This window comes from Schistocerca piceifrons, chromosome 7 (genome assembly GCF_021461385.2).
Source record: "Schistocerca piceifrons isolate TAMUIC-IGC-003096 chromosome 7, iqSchPice1.1, whole genome shotgun sequence".
Lineage (NCBI taxonomy): Eukaryota > Metazoa > Arthropoda > Insecta > Orthoptera > Acrididae > Schistocerca > Schistocerca piceifrons.
This window is the reverse complement of record NC_060144.1, coordinates 46280388-46301825: the sequence shown is the minus strand read 5'-3', so window position 1 is coordinate 46301825 and position 21438 is coordinate 46280388. Positions and strand designations below refer to the sequence as shown.

The 21438-nt window shown below is 43.5% G+C and overlaps 1 protein-coding gene across 1 annotated transcript in view; it reads left to right on the top strand.

Moving 5' to 3' along the window:
* Window positions 1–313: 313 nt before the first annotated feature.
* LOC124805003 (juvenile hormone esterase-like) overlaps window positions 314–21438 on the top strand; it is a 163304-nt gene continuing 142179 nt past the window's right edge. The window contains exon 1 of the mRNA XM_047265402.1: window positions 314–441. The gene's annotated coding sequence lies outside the window, so the exon portion shown is untranslated. The remainder of the gene's footprint in view (window positions 442–21438) is intronic.

Genomic DNA, 21438 nt, shown 5'->3' with positions numbered 1-21438 from the left:
AAGAGAAGTAATAAAATGAGCTGTAACATGGAAAGTAAGCGTTTCCGGACACATGTCCGCATAACATATTTTCTTTCTTTGTGTGTGATGAATGTTTCCTGAAAGTTTGGCCGTTCCTTTTTGTAACACCCTGTATATGTGGAGGTCACAGCCACGGGTTTAGTAGTGTAGCACATTGTTTTATTGCGAGATGACTGCGGGGCCGTCAGCGGTGCATCAGACCGGCGGGCCGGCAGCGCAGCGCGCAGGCGCAGAGCCCCCCCCCCCCCCTTCCGACGCCACGGTCCTCGCGCGCCCCGCGTGACGTAGCCGGGCCAGGCCGCGCGCCGCCGGCGTCCACGTGCCGCCGGCCGGCCGCCGCCTCTATAAAGATGCCGTCGCGACGCCCCCGCCGACACACGCGGACACGCCACACGTCGCACACCTCCACAACCGTCGCCGGTAAGACGCCGCACGCCGCCGCCGCCGCCGCTGCCGCTGCTGCGTCACGGCACAGGTCTTTGTGCCAAACATTTACTTGTCCCTGTCCCCACGCAAGCATCGTGCCCTTGCAGCTATTGTTATTTTGCGTTTCCGAAAGTTGAAACCCGATGGGTTGTAATCGCTCTGCATTCCTTCTATTACACGCGTCGTCTTCCTCAAAAACACGTCACTATGTCCGTATCTTAAGGATCCAGCTTTCGATGATGTTCACCATTTTCTGCTTCAGACGTACTGAATATGTTCGAAATCTCGAGTTTTAAATCAGGCATGACGCTGCTTGTATGCCGATCAACTCAGACATTTTTGGTCGTGTCGGTCCAGCGGGTAGGGCGCTGGACACCGGCCCTGGCGGGATTTTTCTTCGTTCCATTTCTCCACGTGACTGTGCGCGCTCCACTCAGCCTCCTATCAAACTGGGAAACTTTTCCGGGAGTAAAAGGCAGTGGGAACGAAGGGCTCGCCACACTTCCCTCCTAATGCCCTGGCAGACGGAACGCTGAGTCGGGTCAGAAGCCCGCTCACGGGTTGAGCGCCATCTACATTTATACTGCACAAGCTTCTGAACAGTATTTTAGTTTCCAGGATGAGATTTTCACTCTGCAGCGTAGTGTGCGCTGGTATGAAACTTCCTGGCAGATTAAAACTGTGCGCCCGACCGAGACGAACTCGGGACCTTTGCCTTTCGCGGGCAAGTGCTCTATCAACCCTCTCCCCGTCCTCACAGCTTGGGTAGCTCAGTCGGTAGAGCACTTGCCCGCGAAAGGCAAAGGTCCCGAGTTCGAGACTCGGTCCGGCACACAGTTTTAATCTGCCAGGAAGTTTCATATCAGCGCACACTCCGCTGCAGAATGAAAATCTCGTTCTGGAAACACCCCCCAGGCTGTGGCTAAGCCATGTCTCCGCAGTATCCTTTCTTTCAGGAGTGCTAGTTCTGCAAGGTTCGCAGGAGAGCTTCTGTAAAGTTTGGAAGGTAGGAGACGAGATACTGGCAGAAGTAAGGCTGTGAGGACCGGGCGTGAGTCGTGCTTCGGTAGCTCAGATGGTAGAGCACTTGCCCGCGAAAGGCAAAGGTCCCGAGTTCGACTCTCGGTCGGCCGCACAGTTTTAATCTGCCAGAAAGTTTCAGTATTTTAGTTGCAACGAGGTCCACAGCCATTCTGCACTGCCAGTTATTGTTGGGATTGAACCGCTTTTACTTTATAGAGGCGAACCCGACCATGGCGTCGCAATTGCTAAGTAAGTATGCGAATTTGATATACGTTCTAATATCCTTCTCCCGCTTCTCTCTGTCCATTTCCTCCTGCCCCCTCCACCTTTCCCCTCTCTGTGTCCATAGACTCTCCTCGCCCTATTTGCACCTCCTCTTCCCCCCTCTCTCCGTCCTTGTTGGGCATTGTTGATGCCAACGAAACTTTGACTGGGAACTGAAGTCGCTGGGTATATCGATTGGGACCATTGGTATACAGGGTACCACAGACCTCTCCTGCTTCTGCTACATCTGTTGTGACAGTAGCTGCAGTGACAGTATTTCGCATATTTTCTATCTACAAACAGGTCATATTATAAAGTCCACACCATTCAGATTCCGTAGTACAATTCTAATCAAAAGCCGATAAGCCACAAACACAGTTTTCCTGTCTTCTGCGAAAACCGACTGCGAGGAAGAAATAACGGCGCATATCTATGTATATAAAATTCAAATATCTCTGACCACTATGGGACTTAACATCTGAGGTCATCAGTCCCTTAGAACTTAGAACTACTTAAACCTAACTAATCTAAGGACAGAACACACATCCATACCCGAGGCAGGATTCGAACCTGTGACCGTAGCGGTCTCGTGGTTCCAGACTGAAGCGCCTAGAACCGCACGGCCACACCGGCCGGCCCTGTGTTCATAATTTTTGTTTACAATTGCCGGCCGCGGTGGTCTCGCGGTTCTAGGCGCGCAGTCCGGAACCGCGCGACTGCTACGGTCGCAGGTTCGAATCCTGCCTCGGGCATGGATGTGTGTGATGTCCTTAGGTTAGTTAGGTTTAAGTAGTTCTAAGTTCTAGGGGACTGATGACCACAGCTGTTAAGTCCCATAGTGCTCAGAGCCATTTGAACCATTTTGTTTATAATTATATGGGTTCTACTTGCACAAGGAGAAACAACATATAAATGGGAGAAACAATTTGTCTAATGAATTAAATACCGTGCTACCGTAGTTAAAACTGACTGCGAGAAAGGAAACGAACCTGACCATTTCCACAGTACCGTATAGCACAGCAACAGCATTTTCTTTCTCTCATTCCGTTTTAAAAGAAAACCTAAGCACTGTGGTTTAATAAGTAACAAAAAGAACTTATCTTATGCTCGTTTATTAGAATATCGTGCAAAAATCTGAAATAAGTCGGCCAAGAAATTTTAGAGATGTTAGAATGATTAATATAAATATATTAAATTTCTTGACCGAATTATTTAAAATTTTTACACGGTACTCCATTAAAAGTTTAGACGAGCATAAGATAAGTATTTTATTTTTTTAAAACAACATGCGCAGGTTTTCTGTTAAAACTGACTGCGAGAAATAAAATGCTGTTGCTGTGCTGTGGAAATGGTCAGGTTCCTTTTCGTTCTCGCAGTCAGTTTTAACTATGATAGCAGGGCATCTAAATCATTAGGCAAATTGTTTCTCCCATATATATTGTTTCTTCTTGTACACGTAGAGCATATATAATTTTAACCAAAAATGAAAAATAATATATATGAACAATATACAGGGTGTACATAAATTCCGGTAACGCTTTCAATTATTTATTGCACAAGAACCAAACATTGTAGAGATATCATTCATATGTCATTTTGAAGAGAAACCCTGAAAGCTTTTTTTAAATGTATACCGCCACAGCATAGTTTGGTAATTTGCCGATAGTCAGCGCTAGTCGCATACATGGCGTGTTTAGGTCCGGAGCGAGCGTTATGTGTGTTGGAGTTTACTGTTTCATGAAATGGCTTCCCCGATTACCAGATCTCGCTCTGTGTGACTTTTTTCTGCGGGGATACATCAAAGATCTGGTATATGTACCGCCTCTACCACGTGATGTAGCAGAGCTCCGGGAGAGAATACGGGAAGCGACTGCCACAGTCGAAGATGCCATGCTGGGACGGGTATGGCAAGAATTCGATTACCGTATTAACGTCTGCCGGGTCACTCAAGGTTCGCATATCGAATGCAAAAAAAAAACTTTCAGAGTTTCTCTTCAAAATGCAATATGTATGACATCTGTACAATGTTTAGTTCTTGTGAAATAAATAACTGAAAGTGTTCCCGGACTTTATGTACACCCTGTATAGCTTATGTCCGTCAGAACATTCATTATAATGTCATGTAAAACTCTGGAGTAAACTGGTCAATAATTTCGATGTTATTGCAAACAATGGTGTACATAAAAAGCGCTCAAGTAGGTGTTTTTACAATCGCGTTTTCGAATGGAACATTAGGTCAACATTTCAAAGCATTCGGTGAAAACTTTCGGAGATTTATAACATTCTGAACAAAGGAATATTTATACTTATATTCGTACACGTATATTGTTCATTGCTACGTATTTTCGGTGATTTAGCCACTCCCAAGATTAAAGTATAACCGATTAAACGCACATACTTCTGTAGTTCTGTTCCGCTACGTCGGTGCTGGCAGGGGTTATCGTAGACACATGAAAACATTTGGATAAACGGGGCAAAACATTTGCTGGGCAGCTTGGGAAATTATCAATACTCATCGCCTCTGTCAACAATAGATGAGACTAGCGTAAGGCTTGAGTGCGTATCAGGGTGAGGCATTTTACGACGACCGTAATAAAATTTCTGTGTAAGATCGGCCACAAGCGCACGTGAATTTAACTTCTACTCAACCCTTGAAGACCTGCTATCCTTAAAGTGTACCTTTCTGAGTCTCATTTATGATGATGCAAACTTTCTAAGCGGGCTGGAATCACACGATTTCTTAGCGGCAAAAATAAAGAATACTTGGTTCATAGTCAACGTACTTATCTGAGTTACACAATTTAGTCCCCTCCGCTTCTAAACTTATGTAACGTAGTTTAGTATGTTGACTGTAACCCAAGTACCGGTGCATGCGTTTACCTAACACGGCCGAAACTATAAACCTGTGAAAAATATAAAACACAAAGAACCACAGCCATTACGGCAGGCTAATGTACGTGGCGGGGAGTACATTGTACGAATATTATCGATTGGCTTTCCTATTCCATTCGCTTGCTTTTATCTTACCGCCATCGACCCTACGCGAGTTATACAATGGTGGCAGCATGACAGACACTCTAAATTCTTCGAATACGGCTCCTCTAAACTAGCTCAAATGGGCATCGCAGGACGGTAATATAACGTTCTTTTCGCGAAATACTGTTGAGAAAGTTTAGAGAAAAGGTATTTGCAGCTGACTGCACAACGATTCTACTGTTTCCTACTTATATTTCGCGTACCGACCGCGAAGACAAGATAAGAGAAATCAAGCAAGGTTTGTACTAAGTGGAGTAGGAAAGGAAATGACTAGTAGTGGTACGTAGTGCGCTCTATCATACGTCATACGGTGGTGTGCGGAGTATGTACGAAGTAGATCTGGATGAAGTCTTCGCTTTTCCTAATTCTGATTTTAAGTTATCGTCCCACTTCACATCGTTTCTCTGTATTGGCCATGAACACATATAAAGTGACGAGCTGGAGATATTCACCACTAATCTTATAATCAGATACAATCGGGTTCTTCCTCTTTGTTTCAGGCACTATCTTACAAGTATTCACATTTAAAGTGCGTAACCTGCCAGGTTAGCCGAGAGCGCTAATGCTCTGCTTCCTGGACTCGGGTAGGCGCGCCAGTTCCGGATGGAATCCGCCTTGCGGATTAACGACGAGGGCCCGTGTGCAGACCAGCCTGGATGTGGTTTTTAGGCGTTTTCCACATTTCACTACGTGAATACTGGGCTGGTCCCCACGTTCCGCCTCAGTTACACGACTTGCAGACATTTGAAAACCGCACTATTTCATAGTTTACATTAGACTCAGACATCCGGGATACGGGGTGGCGACAGGAAGGGCATGCAGCTACCCTTTTGATCCTAACATCATCAAAGCCACAGTAAGAAGGCCGACCCCGCGTTGAAGTGCCTGGTATCATTTTTTTTTTCTAGTAATTTAATTGAAAGCTTTGTTGCTTTGGTAAAAATAAAATTGGTTCTTTTTGTCGTGACAGAATAAATTACTATTAATCACACCAGATTTGTCGGAGAACAGCAGCAACATGTGTAATTGACCCAGCTTTAAGAAATTCTATTACCTTTTAGCGGAAAATTCGTGCGGTACTCTCCGACGTTAGAAAAGTCGTGGTGTTCCGTTCGGAGCAGGAGGCGGCTGTCTTTTCTCCTTCGCGATATCGAAAATTACTAAAAAAAATGAACAGAAATTTTTTTTCGGAGGAAGATCGCGCGGAGAAAACAGACGGAAGTTACATGAAAGAAACCTAAGGGACCAACTAATTGGATTTGTACGAACATATAAACGGAACTGAAAGAACTTGGAATAAATACTATAACGATGTCGTCACGACAGCCTCCTGTTCCGACAGAACACACGCTGGATCATAAGCTGCATAAATCTTTTAAACAGAAAAGATTATCACAAGTATAATTAACGAAAATAAAGTTGAGAGATTTTCTTTGAAATTAAATAAACTTCAAGCCTTCAAGTATTATATTATGAAACGGAAACTTACATTAACATGGCCACCCATTGTGGCGGTGGAGCGAATTTTCATGATACACATTCTCGCTTGTTTGTGGCTACATATATTTTTCAATCACTTAAACTCTTAAATTTACAATAAAATGATTATATCAGTATGGAGCACAATACTTTTGCGTCCGACTCGCAACACATTCACAGAACAGCTAGACAGCGGCGCGGCTCCCTGAAGAAGTAAAACTTGGCAATTGTTATTTAGAAACATAGGTGCATCGTTATTTTACTGATCGATAGCAGCGTATAACAGTTTATAGCTATCGTGATATTCTGCGCTTTTCAGGATCGCGGCAAAGATATCTGGTTACAACATTCATCGGTATATGTTAAAAGTTCGCACATACTGACGCGAATACAGAAAAAAAAACTTTTACACGTTAAAAATCGCAGTGATAAAGGCTGTAATGTCACAAGTGGGACAAAGGCCAAAAGAAAATGATGATGATGATGACGATTCAAGTGCACTTCAAGTGCAGATTTTGTCCACGCCCTTCCGCAGCTTTGTATGACCGTCCAGCAACGATACTTCCTTGCATCGTCAGCACCCTGTCTGATCTATTGTATATGTACATTGAGAACTTGAGTGACCTTATTACACTTCCTTGATATTACTTCTGTTTTTGTGGAACATTCGCCACAAATCAGTGCAAAACCATTATGTGCCTGTCAGTGTTTCCCGTTTCCGCCCGTCTTCATTTCTCTACCCTGCGACTCTGAATAGCTTTTATTTTTTTTTATTTTTAATACTACTTCACCCATGTATAATAAGTTTTGCCATCACATGACCAAGAAAACACAAAATTCTAGAGTGATGATTTCTAATCTATATGAAGACTGCACTCACTTCGTCTGAAACTCAGTTTCGTGACTGAATATTACAGGGATGTTTGCTGGGAAATCTCACATCAAGTGCAAATGCGTTCACCGCTTCCCGAGCTAATTGTTTCTCTTGTGCCCCAACAGAGGATAACGCGTGATATTACCGCACGCTCTGATTGCGGCGTTAATAGGCTGTACAACGTGGCAGGTAAACTTCCTCAGTTAAAGTCTGAAACTACGAAGCTCTTACATCCTGAAATGGCAATACATCGCCTAACAGCTCTGCCTCAGTATTTATTTACACGCACGATTTTCGTGACTTCACTGGTGATGTCAGAGAAACGTAGTGAAAATCTACCGAGAGCTCTTCGTTCTTAAGAACGTTCTCTACGTAACGTGATTTTTTCGTTTCTTAGTTGGCTCCAAATAAATCTCGTCAATTTAATCTTGGTAGCGGCGGTAAAAACTTAGTAGACACGCGGAAATAATGCCCGGGTCTAACCAAATCAGCACGTGCGGTCTTACGGGTAGAAGTTGGCTCTCCAAAGGCGACAGGAAGAAAACTTCGAATATAAGTTTCCTTGCCTTCCACGTAGTGCGTTGTGCACGTGGCTTGCAACCGTACCACGAGATCCTTTATTTATTTATCTAACTGCTTTGAACTTCATAAACAATACGGTCATACACATCAGAAAACAGAATCGAAATGGCTTTGGTAAGTTTTCTAACTGCGATGACCTTCCTTCTAACGCACTTTATTTCTCCTGTGCTATACATATGTATGGAACAACGGAATGGATAAAGATTTAGAAAGGGGTCCGGCAAGGCTGCATACTGTCACCGTACTTATTCAATCTGTATGCAGAACATGTTATGAGGAATGCGAGGCTAGATGAAGGAGAAACAGGAATTAAAATAGCTGGAATAAATGTAAATAACCTCAGGTACGCGGATGATACGATCCTGTTGGCAGAAAGTGAAGAAGAATTGGGAACACTCTTACTGAAGGTGAAAGACGAAAGTGAAAAGGTCGGTCTTATGCTGAATGTGAAGAAAACGAAAATTATGGCAACTACACCTACCAATTCGTGGGATATAGCAGGAGAAACCATGGAGGTAGTGACCACATTCAGTTATCTCGGTTCCCAGATCTCTGCTGATGGCGACTGCAGCCATGAAATCCGGAGACGCCTGTTGCTCGGTAGACAGGCGATGTCAAACCTTGACAAGATTATAAGGTCCAGAGATATAGCACTAGCAACAAAGATGCGTATTGCGAGGGCTATGGTCTTTCCAGTTGTGATGTATGGATGTGAGACCTGGACCATTAGAAAGGCTGAACGGCGAAGAACTGACTCCTTCGAATTGTGATGTTGGAGGAAACTTCTTAGAGTTCCATGGACTGCAACGAGAACCAACAGATCAATATTGGAGCAAATTGAACCAGATTTCTCCCTGGAAGGTCTAATGTTAAAACAAAAGCTGACCTACTTTGGGCACACAATGCTGGGGAAGATTGAAGGAACTAGAAGAAGAGGACGTCAGAGGATGAGATGGATCGATGGCATCGCAGAAGCAATGTGTTCCAACCTGGAAGGTCTACGGGAGTAAGTGCAAGACAGGAAAAAGTGGCGTGATTTAGTTCATGGGGTCACGAAGAGTCGGAACCGACTAAACGAATAGAGAGAGAGAGAGAGATATACATTGAAAATTTTACAAAAAATAATTACTCGCTTTCGATCTCCAGCGTGGAGGGAAATCAGAAGCAGTACTGACTCTCAACATCGTTAGTAGAATTACAAACTGCACGTTTGCTCGCGAATCGCAAGGACGGACAATGGCCTTATCAAGCTCTGGCCGCTGAGTGACTTAGTTGGGACATTCTGTTTATAGGAAGCCTGCTCACACTGACACGTATCTACGAGCTGATAGTTGTCACCATCCAGCTCAGGGTGAAGAATACTTCGTACCTTGGTTCACAGGTATCTCAGACCCTGAAAGTTCGGCAGCTGAGCTATCACATCTCGAAGTTACCTTTCGTCAGAATGGTTATAGTTAGAGGCAGATGAAACGTGCGTTGCGCTATCAGCCTTCTGTGCAACGGGTGAGTGACGATAGCAACGAAGTGCCACCTAAGTCTACGGCCTTTTTGCCTTACACAGGAAGCATTTCCAACAGGATTGGCCGTATTTTGCGGAAATATGATGTGCAACGTGTTTTTCGACCACCTTGTACAATTAAGGCCCCGTTGGCGTCCGTAAAAGATGATCTTCGTTTGCGTAAGGCTGGTGTCTTTCCTTGCAGTTGTGGCATGTCATATATTGGACAGACAATCAGGACTGTGGAAGACCGGTGTGATGAACATAAGCGTCACACACGCTTACAACAGCCGAGAAAATCCGCTATTTGCAGAACATTGCCTTGACACCGGTCATCCTATAGAATACAACAACACGCAGATTCTGGCTTGCAAATCCATCTATTGGGATAGTGTTATTAAGGAAGTTGTTGAAAGCAAACTATCAAGCAACCTTATAAACAGAGATGGCGGATTTTGTTTAAATGCTGCTTGGAATCCGGCTCTGTGTCTCATCAAAAAACAGAGGGACAGAATTAGTGCTACCTCACCTGTTAATAGTTACTATCGATATTTCTGATGTTGGTTGTGTGTTCACTCTGCGGTTACTTGATCTCTGTGTGGTATCTTCCTTGTTTCTCCTCTGCGAACCGAGGTATTAAATTCCCTTGCACATCGCTTCCTCCTTGCAGTTGTGCCTTGAGAATGGCAGGGTATACTACTGTCGAAATATCGGCGGTGGTCGACGACGTTACCCGGCAGCAAACCGGTAAGTTATTTGAACAAGTCTACAGTTATTTGAATGTGTTCGTCAGTAAGCGAATTGGCGCATTTGGGGAATTGAGATCGAGATCGAGAAGTCTCTTCACCCTCAACGGGTGACTGTGTGGTGTGCAATGTCCAGTCACTGAATAATCGGTGCGATATTCCTTTATGGCACTGTGACTACCGAACGGTACGTGAAGGTTTTGGAAGATGATTTCATCCCCATTATCCAAAGTGACCCTGATTTCGACGTGGATCACGCAAGACGGAGCTCGACCCCATCGAAGCAGGTTCAAATGGCTCTGAGCACTATGGGACTTAACATCTGAGGTCATCAGTCCCCTATAACTTAGAACTACTTAAACCTAACTAACCTAAGTATATCACACACATCCATGCCCGAGGCAGGATTCGAACCTGCGACCGTAGCCCATCGAAGCAGGAGAGTGTTTGATGCACTGGAGGAGCACTTTGGGGACCGCATTCTGGCTCTGGGGTACGCAGAGGCCACAGGCATGGACCGCGATTGGCCGCCATATTCTACGAATATGAACACATGCGACTCCTTTTTGTGGGGTTATATTAAAGACAAGGTGTACAGCAATTACCCCAAAACCACTGCTGAGCTGAAAACAGCCATTACGGAGCTCATCGACAGCATCGACGTTCCGACAGTGGGTCGTGCAGAATTTTGCTATTCCTCGGCGCCACATCATCGTCAATGATGGCAGGCGTATCGAACATGTAATAACCTAAATCCGAACATGCTAAGTTTGTTTCATGCAAATCTAACTCATATTTTAAGTGATAAAATGGAATTCAATAGAGCTTTCTACACCACCTACTGATTATTACTACAATGACTTTACAAAATACGTATGGTACGTCTTATGTCTTATCAATGGGCAACATCGATAGCTGATATTTCGTCTTTAACGTCGATGTTACGAAGTTTCATAGATTTCAGTATCGATATTGAAATATCGATGATTACAATCCCAATGAGTATGTTTTCAAAACAAACGCTGACAATCGAACATTCCAGACTTTTACACGAAGCACTGTCTTCTCGGCTGCGTCTGGAAGCAGCTACGTCAGACGGTCATATAACACACCGCACAATCGAAACTATGGGGGCGCCCATGGTTACCAGCGTAATACGTCATCAGATTAGCGACACCCATGCTCTACTCGGAGAAAAATGAAACAAATTTTAAGCAAAAAAAAAAAATCACTGAACATTCACTTTCCTGTTTGTATCAAGACAATCTACTGCCAAGTTTTGCGGCAGATCGACAATAATCGTACAATGGAAATCAATTTTTTTGCAACGACATTACTAGTCAAAAAGTATCGCGTTTTTACACTATTTGACACATGTCGCCACGCGAGTCAAGTCTCAGCGCATCGACAGACGGCAGAATAAATGTATATTACTAAAGTAGCATTATGTTGATAGTGAAATTCAAAACTGTAGGCATGTTATGTTATAGTCTAGTACAATACCTGTACTATTATTGGGAGCATTAACTAACTCGATGCCAGTTCTTCGTCCGCAGCTCGTGGTCGTGCGTTAGCGTTCTCGCTTCCCACGCCCGGGTTCCCGGGTTCGATTCCCGGCGGGGTCAGGGATTTTCTCTGCCTCGTGATGACTGGGTGTTGTGTGATGTCTTTAGGGTAGTTAGGTTTAAGTAGTTCTAAGTTCTAGGGGACTGATGACCATATATGTTAAGTCCCATAGTGCTCAGAGCCATTTGGACCATTTTTAGCCAGTTCTTCCTGTGTCTCACAACGTAGATTTGCAGACGGTACTACTACACACACTGTCGATTTCTTGTTCGGAGATACATGTATTAAGCAAAGGCTAACGTGCCGACGTGTTTGCCCATTGATACGATATAAAATATACCATACGTATTTTATGAAGTCATTGTATTAATAGTCAGTAGATGATGTAGAAAACTCTATTGAATTCCACTTTGTCACTTAAAATATGAGTAGCTTTTGCATGAAACGAACATGTGGCTCTTCTGTTTTACAGACTGTCCGTAATGCCTTGTTATAAAACCGACTACAGCATGATAAATGCAAGCGCGGTGACATGACAGTTGTAAATTGTCGTAACCGTGTTGGGAAAGTACCAGAGCTCCAAGCGCTAATAGAAAGCACTGATGCTCAAATCGTTATAGGCACTGAAATCTGGCTAAAGCTCGATATAAGCTCAGCCGAAATTTTTGGGAACTATGTAACGGTGTTCGGAAACTATAGGCTAAACACGGTTGCCGGTGGCATATTTGCTGCTGTCAGAAGTAGTTTAACTTGTCGTGAAATCCAACTAGATAGTTCTTGTGAATTAGTATGGGCAGAGGTCATTGTTGGAAACTGAAATAAGATAATAATTGTATCCTTTTACCGACCTCCCAATTCAGATGATACAGTTGCTGAAAGGTTCAAAGAACACTTGAGTTTGATTTCAAACACGTACACGACTCATACCATTAAAGTTGGTGGTGACTTTAATTTACCTTCGACATGTTGACGAAAATTTTTGTTTAATTCCGGACGTACGCATAAAATATCGTCGTAAATTGTGCAAAACCGATATAGGTATTAGTGAACACAGAGTTGTCGTCGCGAGATTGAATATTGTAACCTCAAATCCTCCAAAAATAAACTAAAAATACCTATTCAAAAAGCAGATCAAAATTCACTTGACGCCTACCTGAGAGACAATCTCAGTTCCTTCCAAATTAATAACACAAGTGTAGACCAGATGTGGCGAATTCAAAGAAATAGTATCGGCAGCAAATGAGAGATTTATAGCATATAAATTAACGAAGGACGAGCTGATCCTCCTTGGTACACAAAACAGGTCAGAAGAATGTTGCAGAAACAACGAAACAAACACGCCAAATTTAAACAGACACAGAATCCCCAAGACTGGCGATCTTTTACAGAAGCTCGAAATTTAGAGCGGACTTCAATGCGAAATGCTTATAACAGTTTCCACAACGAAACTTTGTCTCGAAACCTGGCAGAAAATCCGAAGAGATTCTCGTCGTATGAGAAGCATGTTAGCGGCAAGAAACAATCAATGCCGTCTCTGCGCGATAGCAATGGAGATACTATGGAAGACAGTGCTGCCGAAGCAGAGTTACTAAACACAGCCTTTCGAAATGCCTTCCCAAAAGAAGACGAAGTAAATATTCCAGAATTCGAATCAAGAACAGCTGCCAACATGAGTAACGAAGAAGTAAATATCCTCGGAGTACTGAAGCAACTCAAATCAATAAAATCAAGTCTTCTAGTCCAGAATGTATACCAATTAGTTTTCTTTCAGAGTATGCTGGTGCATTAGCCCAATACTTAATCATACACAACCGTTCGCTCGATGAAATATCCGTACCCAAAGACTGGAAAGATGCACAGATCACACCAATATTCAAGAAAGGTAGTAGGAGTAATTAACTAAATTACAGGCCCATATCGTCAACGTTGATATGGAACAGCATTTCGGAACATGTAGTGTGTTCGAACATTATCAATTATTTCGAAGAAAACGGTCTATTGACACTCAGTCAACATGGATCTAGAAAACATCGTTCTTGTGAAACAAAACTAGCTCTTTACTCCCATGAAGTGTTGAGTGCTACTGACAAGGGATTTCAGATCAATTCCGTATTTCTGGATTCCCGGAAGGCTTTTGAGACTACCACACAAGCGGCTTGTAGTGAAATTGTTTGCTTATGGAATATCGACTGGATTTTTGACTTCCTGTCAGAGTGGTCACAGTTTGTAGTACTCGACGGAAAATCATCGAGTAAAACAGAAGTGATTTCTGGCGTTCCCAGGGTAGTGTTATAGGCGGCCGTTTGCTGTTCCTTATCTGTATAAACGATTTTGGAGACAATCTGTGCAGCCGTCTTAGATTGTTTGCAGATGACACTGCCGTTTATCGACTAATAACGTCATCAGAAGGTCAAAACAAATTGCAAAACGATTTAGAAAAGATATGTGAATGGTGCGAAAATTGACAGTTGACCCTAAATAACGAAAAGTGTGAGGTCACCCACATGAGTGCTAAAAGGAATTCGTTAAACTAAGGTTACACGATAAATCAGTCTAATCCAAAGGCCGTAAATTCAACAAAATACCTAGGAGCTACAATTACGAGCCGGCCGCGAAAGCCGAGCGGTTCTAGGCGCTTCAGTCCGGAACCACAGGGCCGCTGCGGTCGCAGGTTCGAATCCTGCTTCGGACATGGATGTGTGTGATGTCCTTAGGTTAGAAAGATTTAAGTAGTTCTAAGTTGAGAGACTGATGACCTCAGATGTTAAGTCCCGTAGTGAGTAGAGCCATTTGAACCATTTTTTACAATCACCATTTTTTACGTTTACGAACAACTTAAATTGGAAGGGAGACATAAAAAATGTTGTGGTGAATGCTAACCAAAGACCGCGTTTTATTGGTGTGGGATCCTTACCAGATAGGACTGACGGAGTACATCGAGGAAGTTCAAAGAAGGGCAGCACGTTTTGTATTATCGCGAAATATGGGAGAGAGTGTCACTGAAATGATACTGAATTTGAGCTGGACATAATTAAAAAAAGGCGTTTTTCGTTGCGACGGAATCTTCTCACGAAATTCCAGTCACCTACTTTCTTTTCCGAATGCGAAAATATTTTGCTGACACCGACCTACGTAGGGAGAAACGATCACTAATGAAAAAATAAGGGAAATAAGAACACGTACGGAAAGTTATAGGTGTTCATTCTTTCCGCGCGCCATACGAGATTGGAATAATAGAGAATTGTGAAGGTGTTTCGATGAACCCTCTGCCAGGCACTTAAATGTGGTTTGCAGAGTATCCATGCAGATGTAGACTGCATCACTTTTACAATATGCGCGTAACCCCTGACAAGAGGGGTTACGCATAATAATAATTAACTCGTTTACTAAGTTTATTCGGTTTCTAGATAAATATTATGCATTTACGTTCGGTTTCATGCCAGTTATACTTCTTACTAAGTATATTATAACGCTGACATGTAATCATAAAGTTACGATCATAAATCTTTCGTACGACATTTAGTAACACAGCAAAAAGTTTCATTTTATTGTAGAATTCATTTTTGTTGGTTACAAGCGAATATTTATAATACGCATATAATATATATGTGCAACGATGAAGAACGAAATCGACTTCACGGTGTTCGATGCTAGCAGTATATGGCGCGGGATAATTTGCACCTTTTTGCCAAATTCTGTCTTATATTTCATTTACGGCAATTGCTATTTTAACAGAACAGTGGCGGTTACTTACCAATAAATTTCATTGGAGAGTATACGTGTAGTGAAGCTGAATCGGCATGGATGTGTCTACACGACGATCGACGACGGATTTTTCTCTGGTATTCGCAATGATAGAAAGTACAAAGTATCCAACCTTTGTGTTTGCGAGGGTCCATGAATTAGTCGTCTGTCTGTGCGTCCATAGCATCAGGAGCCTGACGCTACTCATGTATTCCTTATTGTCTATACTTTTTAATTTATTAGTAATGCTGTAACCATCATCTGTAATATGAGATACTGTACTGTAGCGAAGGTACGTCAATTGTTACGTTCCTCTATGCAATCTCGAATGCGTATTACGGTAGCGTGCGTATTGTGATTAAAACATAAACCTCCAATGCTTACTGTCAACGAGTACGAGCGATACATCGAAGAACTGGTCTGGACTCCCTGTACTGCCGTGAAAAGGACGTGGCGCGGTTTCCTTAGGCCTCTTGCAGACGGCGGGAGGCCGTGCGTCTCTACAAAGTGGACGGCTTCCCGCTTCCTTCTATAGCACCACAACTCAAAAGTTTCGAAAAAATGTTCAAATGTGTGTGAAATCTTATGAGACGTAACTGCTAAGGTCATCAGTCCCGAAGCACACAGGAAATAAACTGTTGTACGTGGATTTAATTTAAATTTCAAGATCTTTAAGCTTATCCTGGTTAGGCAAACGTTAACAATAAGTCTAACTTGTTGTGTAGCGAAATGGTTGATATCACTGTGTCAGTGTTCTCCTTGTGCTAATTATTTTGTGAAACCATCGTGCATTGCACTCGCTCATCTGGTATTCCTACGATTTAGCTTTATTAACTAAGGAGAGTTGAGTTCACGTCTCCTACAAGTCTAAATTGCTCCTCGGTTGGCATTAATTCACAATATAACTACCGGCGAGGAACTTCTCGGTTAGCAGTCGCTGATGTGGTGGAGTTTCGAACGAATGTTCAAATGTGTGTGAAATCTTATGAGACTGAACTGCTAAGGTCATCAGTCCCTAAGCTTACACACTACTTAACCTAAATTATCCTAAGGACAAACACACACACCCATGCCCGAGGGAGGACTCGAACCTCCGCCAGGACCAGCCGCACAGTCCATGACTGCAGCGCCCAAGACCGCTCGGCTAATGCCGCGCGGCAATAGTGTCGACTCTCGTCTTCTCTCGTTTCTCCACAGTCCATTATAATACTACCATATAACGAATTCTGTGTTTCAAACGCACATTCTCAGCAATTTCTCCCCTAAATTGAAGCCAATGTTTGATAATAGTAGAGCTCTTGGCGAGGAATGTGCTCTTTACCCGTCCTTGTCTGCTTTTGATGACCGTCTCGCTTCGTCCGTCACACGTCATTTCGTTTCCGAGGTAGCAGAAATCTTTCACTTCATCTACTTCATGCTAACCAATTTTGATGTGAAGTGTGTCGCTAAATTAATTTCTGCTACTCCTCACTATTTCTTCAGTTTACTCTCACCTCACATTCTACACTCATTAGACTTTTAATTCTAGTCATCTGAGAGTAGTAATGTCATCTGCGAATCTGATCCTTGATATCACCTCACCCTGAATCTTAATCCCACTCTTTAAATCTGCCTTTTCTTCCCCTCATTGTTTCTTCGATGGAAAGGCTGAACAATAATAGTGAAAGACTGCAAACCAGTGTAACGCCCTTTTTAATCCAAACACTTCGTTCTTATTCTTCCACTGTTACCGTTCCCTTTTGGTTCCTGTTCGTATCGTATATTGTTCGTCTTTTGCTGCAGGTTACTCCTGTTTTATCACAGTATTTAGAACATTTCGCAACATGTCGAACCATGTCGAACCCTTTTTCTAGGTGACTGTTCCTTTGAAGGTGCTCGATGTTTCTTATGCCATCCTTCCATTTCCAAGCACAACGTCAGGCTGCCTCTCTGGTGCCTTACCTTTCTTATAGCCAGACTGATCATCGTCTAACAATTGCTCAGTTTTCTTTTCGACTCTTCTCCATACTCGCCTTGGACAGAGTGAAATGGGAGCCTTCAAAGGCAGGCAGCGAGCTGCTTGGCGTTTGTGGTGAGCTTCTCGCGTTTAATTTCGGAACACATTGTCAGGTCAGCAGCTTTGTAGTTTCTGCCCGCCATTTATCGTTAGTGTACAGTATAGTAAACGATTTTTTGTGGATGTTGGATGATTGAAGAAACTGTGACTATATATGAGTAAGTATTAGAGAGTTTCGCTAGTACTGCCTGACTGTTCCATACCTGCCTATGCAAGCAAATAAAAAAAGGCTGAAACCTGGAATCAAATATTTACATTATATAACACAGATTTTTGACACACTGCCATCACAGGAGAAGAAAATGATCGAAACTTACTTTTCTTATTTTTTATTAATCTTTGTCAAGATATTTACAATACACACGTGTATATAGGCTGTACAGGCTACTGCAGTTATTTCCGTGGTAACTGACAACAGCAAGTTACAAATTTCCTTCCTCAATCTGTACAGTTTCCATGACTTAAACTAGAGAATATCGCCATTCGCGTTCTCCAGTACTGCTAACGAAGTAGTCCACTAAATTATTTGCAATAGTTTTTTCTGCGCTCGATCTGCAGTTTGTAACCGAGACAGATCCTCGTATGTTTAAAGCCATCGCACTGTTAACTGTCTTCGAATTTTACTCCGTGTTGAGCGCGAACGAAACTGTGAAGCGCAACACACCACTTAGATGTTTTGCATACAGGATGGAGCCACTGAAAGGTTGTTGAATGTCCGTCCGTTATTGGATATCAGTCCAAATGTACATTCAATAGGACGACTTGCTCTACGCAGTCGGTTATTCAATATTCTCTTTTCCATACATACAGATGTTCTACAAAATGGATGCATGTAATTTCAGGACAAAGGGGACACCTGCGACAACAACAAAAATGGCATCTCTGGCTTTGTGGTCCCCGTCAATGGCCGTGGGTAAGGTACATCAGCTGTTTCGTTTAGTATTTTTTACCCAGGAGCCGAGTTCACGGAATGAGGAGGGTCACGACGTCTGTTCCATATTTTGCATTTCTTCACAATTACAACACCTGCAGCTAACACTGCTACCCCCTCTACAAATGGTTCAAATGGCTCTGAGCACTATGGGACTCAACTGCTAAGGTCATTAGTCCCCTAGAACTTAGAAATAGTTAAACCTAACTAACCTAAGGACATCACAAACATCCATGACCGAGGCAGGATCCGAACCTGCGACCGTAGCGGTCTTGCGGTTCCAGACTGCAGCGCCTTTAACCGCACGGCCACTTCGGCCGGCACCCCCTCTACGAGGAACACTTTGTGACTGTATGGTTCTCCAGCAACACACCGACAGGCTGCAGCTCCGCTACTACGTAAGGGACTAGGGCTCTGTGCACCCTAGCCGGCCTGTGCGGCCGAGCGCTTCTAGGCGCTTCAGTCTGAAACCGCGCGACCACTACGATCGCAGGTTCGAATCCTGCCTCGGGCATGGATGTGTGTGATGTCCTTAGGTTAGTTAGGTTTAAGTAGTTCTACGTTCTAGGGGACTGATGACCTCATATGTTAAGTCTCATAGTGCGCAGAGCCATTTGAACCATTTGAATCTGTGCGCCCTAGACGGCTGCGGGAAGCTGTCCACTGTGCAGAGACCCAGGGCCTCCCGTCGTCCAGAAGAGGCCTAAGAAAACCCCGCTTTGTGCATTCCGCGGCAGTGCAGGGAGTCGAGACCAGTTCTTCCATGTGCCACTCATACTTGTAGACAGTAAGCATCGGAGGTTTGTATTTTAACCACAATAAGCACGCTACCGTAATGCGTATTCGAGACTGCACTCAGGTATATGCTGCATGACATACGAGTACATCGTTAGCGCCGACTAACACGGTGACTGATCAACGAAAGAAAGCATTGAGAGAGAGCCGGCAGGGCAGTCTGCGAGAGGACGTGTTACACCGCCGCCGCAAGTAGGCCGTCACACGCTGTGCAATGACCGGCCTTGCCGCGAGGCCACGGAGGCAGTTCGTGTGAGACCGACAGTAGTTACAGGGGAATGGTCGGACCTGTCCTGTAGAAATTTGTGCTGATTTCGTCCCCACCGTTAGTCAACTTTGAAAAACGTCTCTAAGAAAAGAAATTATAGCTTGCAGCACGAACTGGAAGTCATTAAAAAGTTGTGAAATACGACATTTTTCGCTTGGTTTGCGCATCTGAAACTGCCTAATACACGCACAGCTCGTGATTCTCTCGCTACGATACCCAGCGCATTCTACGGACAAGGCGGCGTCGACTACGCGCCGCTCTTTTGTCACATCGATGCGAGCGCTGATTGGCCAACTGAAACAGATCCAAAAATGACTAAATATTCTTAGAGAAATATAACTTACTTACTTTCTATGACTTCCTTCCCAAAATGATATGGAGTATGTGCACATGATTACGGAATTTCCAAAACGTCGGCATTAATTTTAGTATTTCCAGCTTTTGCGAAAATGTGAAATATGCATACAATATTCTAAATATACATGTGTGTGCTCCAAGAACATAAATCAGGTACTAGAATTGATCTACATGTACATCTCCATCGATACTCCAAAGTCCAATTTACGGCGCGTGGCGGAGGGTATCCCATACCACTGCTCGTCATTTCCTTTTGTGTTTCACTCGCAAATAGAACGAGGGAAAAGTGGCTGCCTGTATGCCTCAGTATGAGCCCTAATTTCCCGTATCTCATCTTCATGGTCCTTACGGGCAAAGTATGTTGGCCGCAGAAGAATCGATCGGCAGTCAGCTTCAAATGCCGGTTCTCTAAATTTTCTCCAAAGTGTTTCTCGAAAAGAACGTCACCTTCCCACCAGGGATTCCCATCGGAGTTCCTGAAGCGTCTCTGTAACACTTGCGCGTTGTTCGAGCCTACCAAGAGCAGATGCAGCAGCCCGCCTCTGAATTGGTCCGATGTCTTCCTTTAAAACGATGGGGTACCATTCCCAAACATTCGAGCAGTACTCAAGAATAGGTCGCACTAGCGTCTTATATGCGCTCTTCTTTACAGATGAACCACACTTTCCTAGAGTTCTCCCAATAAACCGACCATTTGCCTTTCCTACCACAATCCTCGCATACTCATTCCACTTCACATCGCTTTGCACCGTTACGCCCAGATATTTAAAAGACGTGACTGTGTCGAGCACGACACCGCTACTGCTGTATCCGAACATTACTCGTTTGATTTTCCTACTCATCCGCATTGACTTACATTTCTGTACATTTAGAGCTGACTTCGACATTTTTATAGAAAACTGGTCCATAGTGAGGAATGAGTCCCATGTAATACCGGTATATTTTGCAAAGTACTTGGAATATTTAATCCGACTTTGGAACCGAGGAGGAAAAAAAAAATAATGTGCTAGTGCCTGGAACTTGAGAATACCGTCATGTAAGTAGACGGAAATTGCTATGATCTGTCCGCTGTAGTTTTCCGTGGTCTGTTCTGTACAACGCATTCCGCTGACTCAAAAATACTCTGTCTACCGGTTGAGGTACATTCGTCGAGTCAAACAGAATCGGAAGTACCTGTACATATTTGTCAGTGTGCGTACGAAACACGACTGCTAATGGTTCGGAATTTTTATGACGTAACCAAGAATCGAGAAGGAGAAGGGCATGGTTTCACAAAATTGAAGGAACGCTCACCATGAAAAATGTAAAATCTTCCTTTCCCATTTTTCCAGACTTCGATGTGAGTGCCACAAGTCTTTCTGTGCACACCATTGTTGTGTTCACACGTAGTGCTAAGTTTCCGGTCGATTCTTGAAGACAAATGACGTTGGTAGCAATTGCACGCAAGATTCACGAAAACCAGAGATATTATTGTAACAACCACCTTAGTCCGTCCATTTTGTCTTACGTGATTTTTTTAAAATTTATTTTGCAGCCAGTGAGTTTTCAGTTTGTAGTGATTACTTCTGTCATTCCTAACTACATGTCTTCACTATTACAACGTTCGTCTGGAAGTTAACCACCATTCAGCCACGGATCTACGATATTTGCGAACCGGGGCAAAAACTCGATAGTGGCGCCCCCACCATCCCCCCTCCCCATTCTCCCCCAATCGTTTGAGACACGACATGAAAAAGACAAATCGATTTTTCAAACATATGTTCATTTTGTAG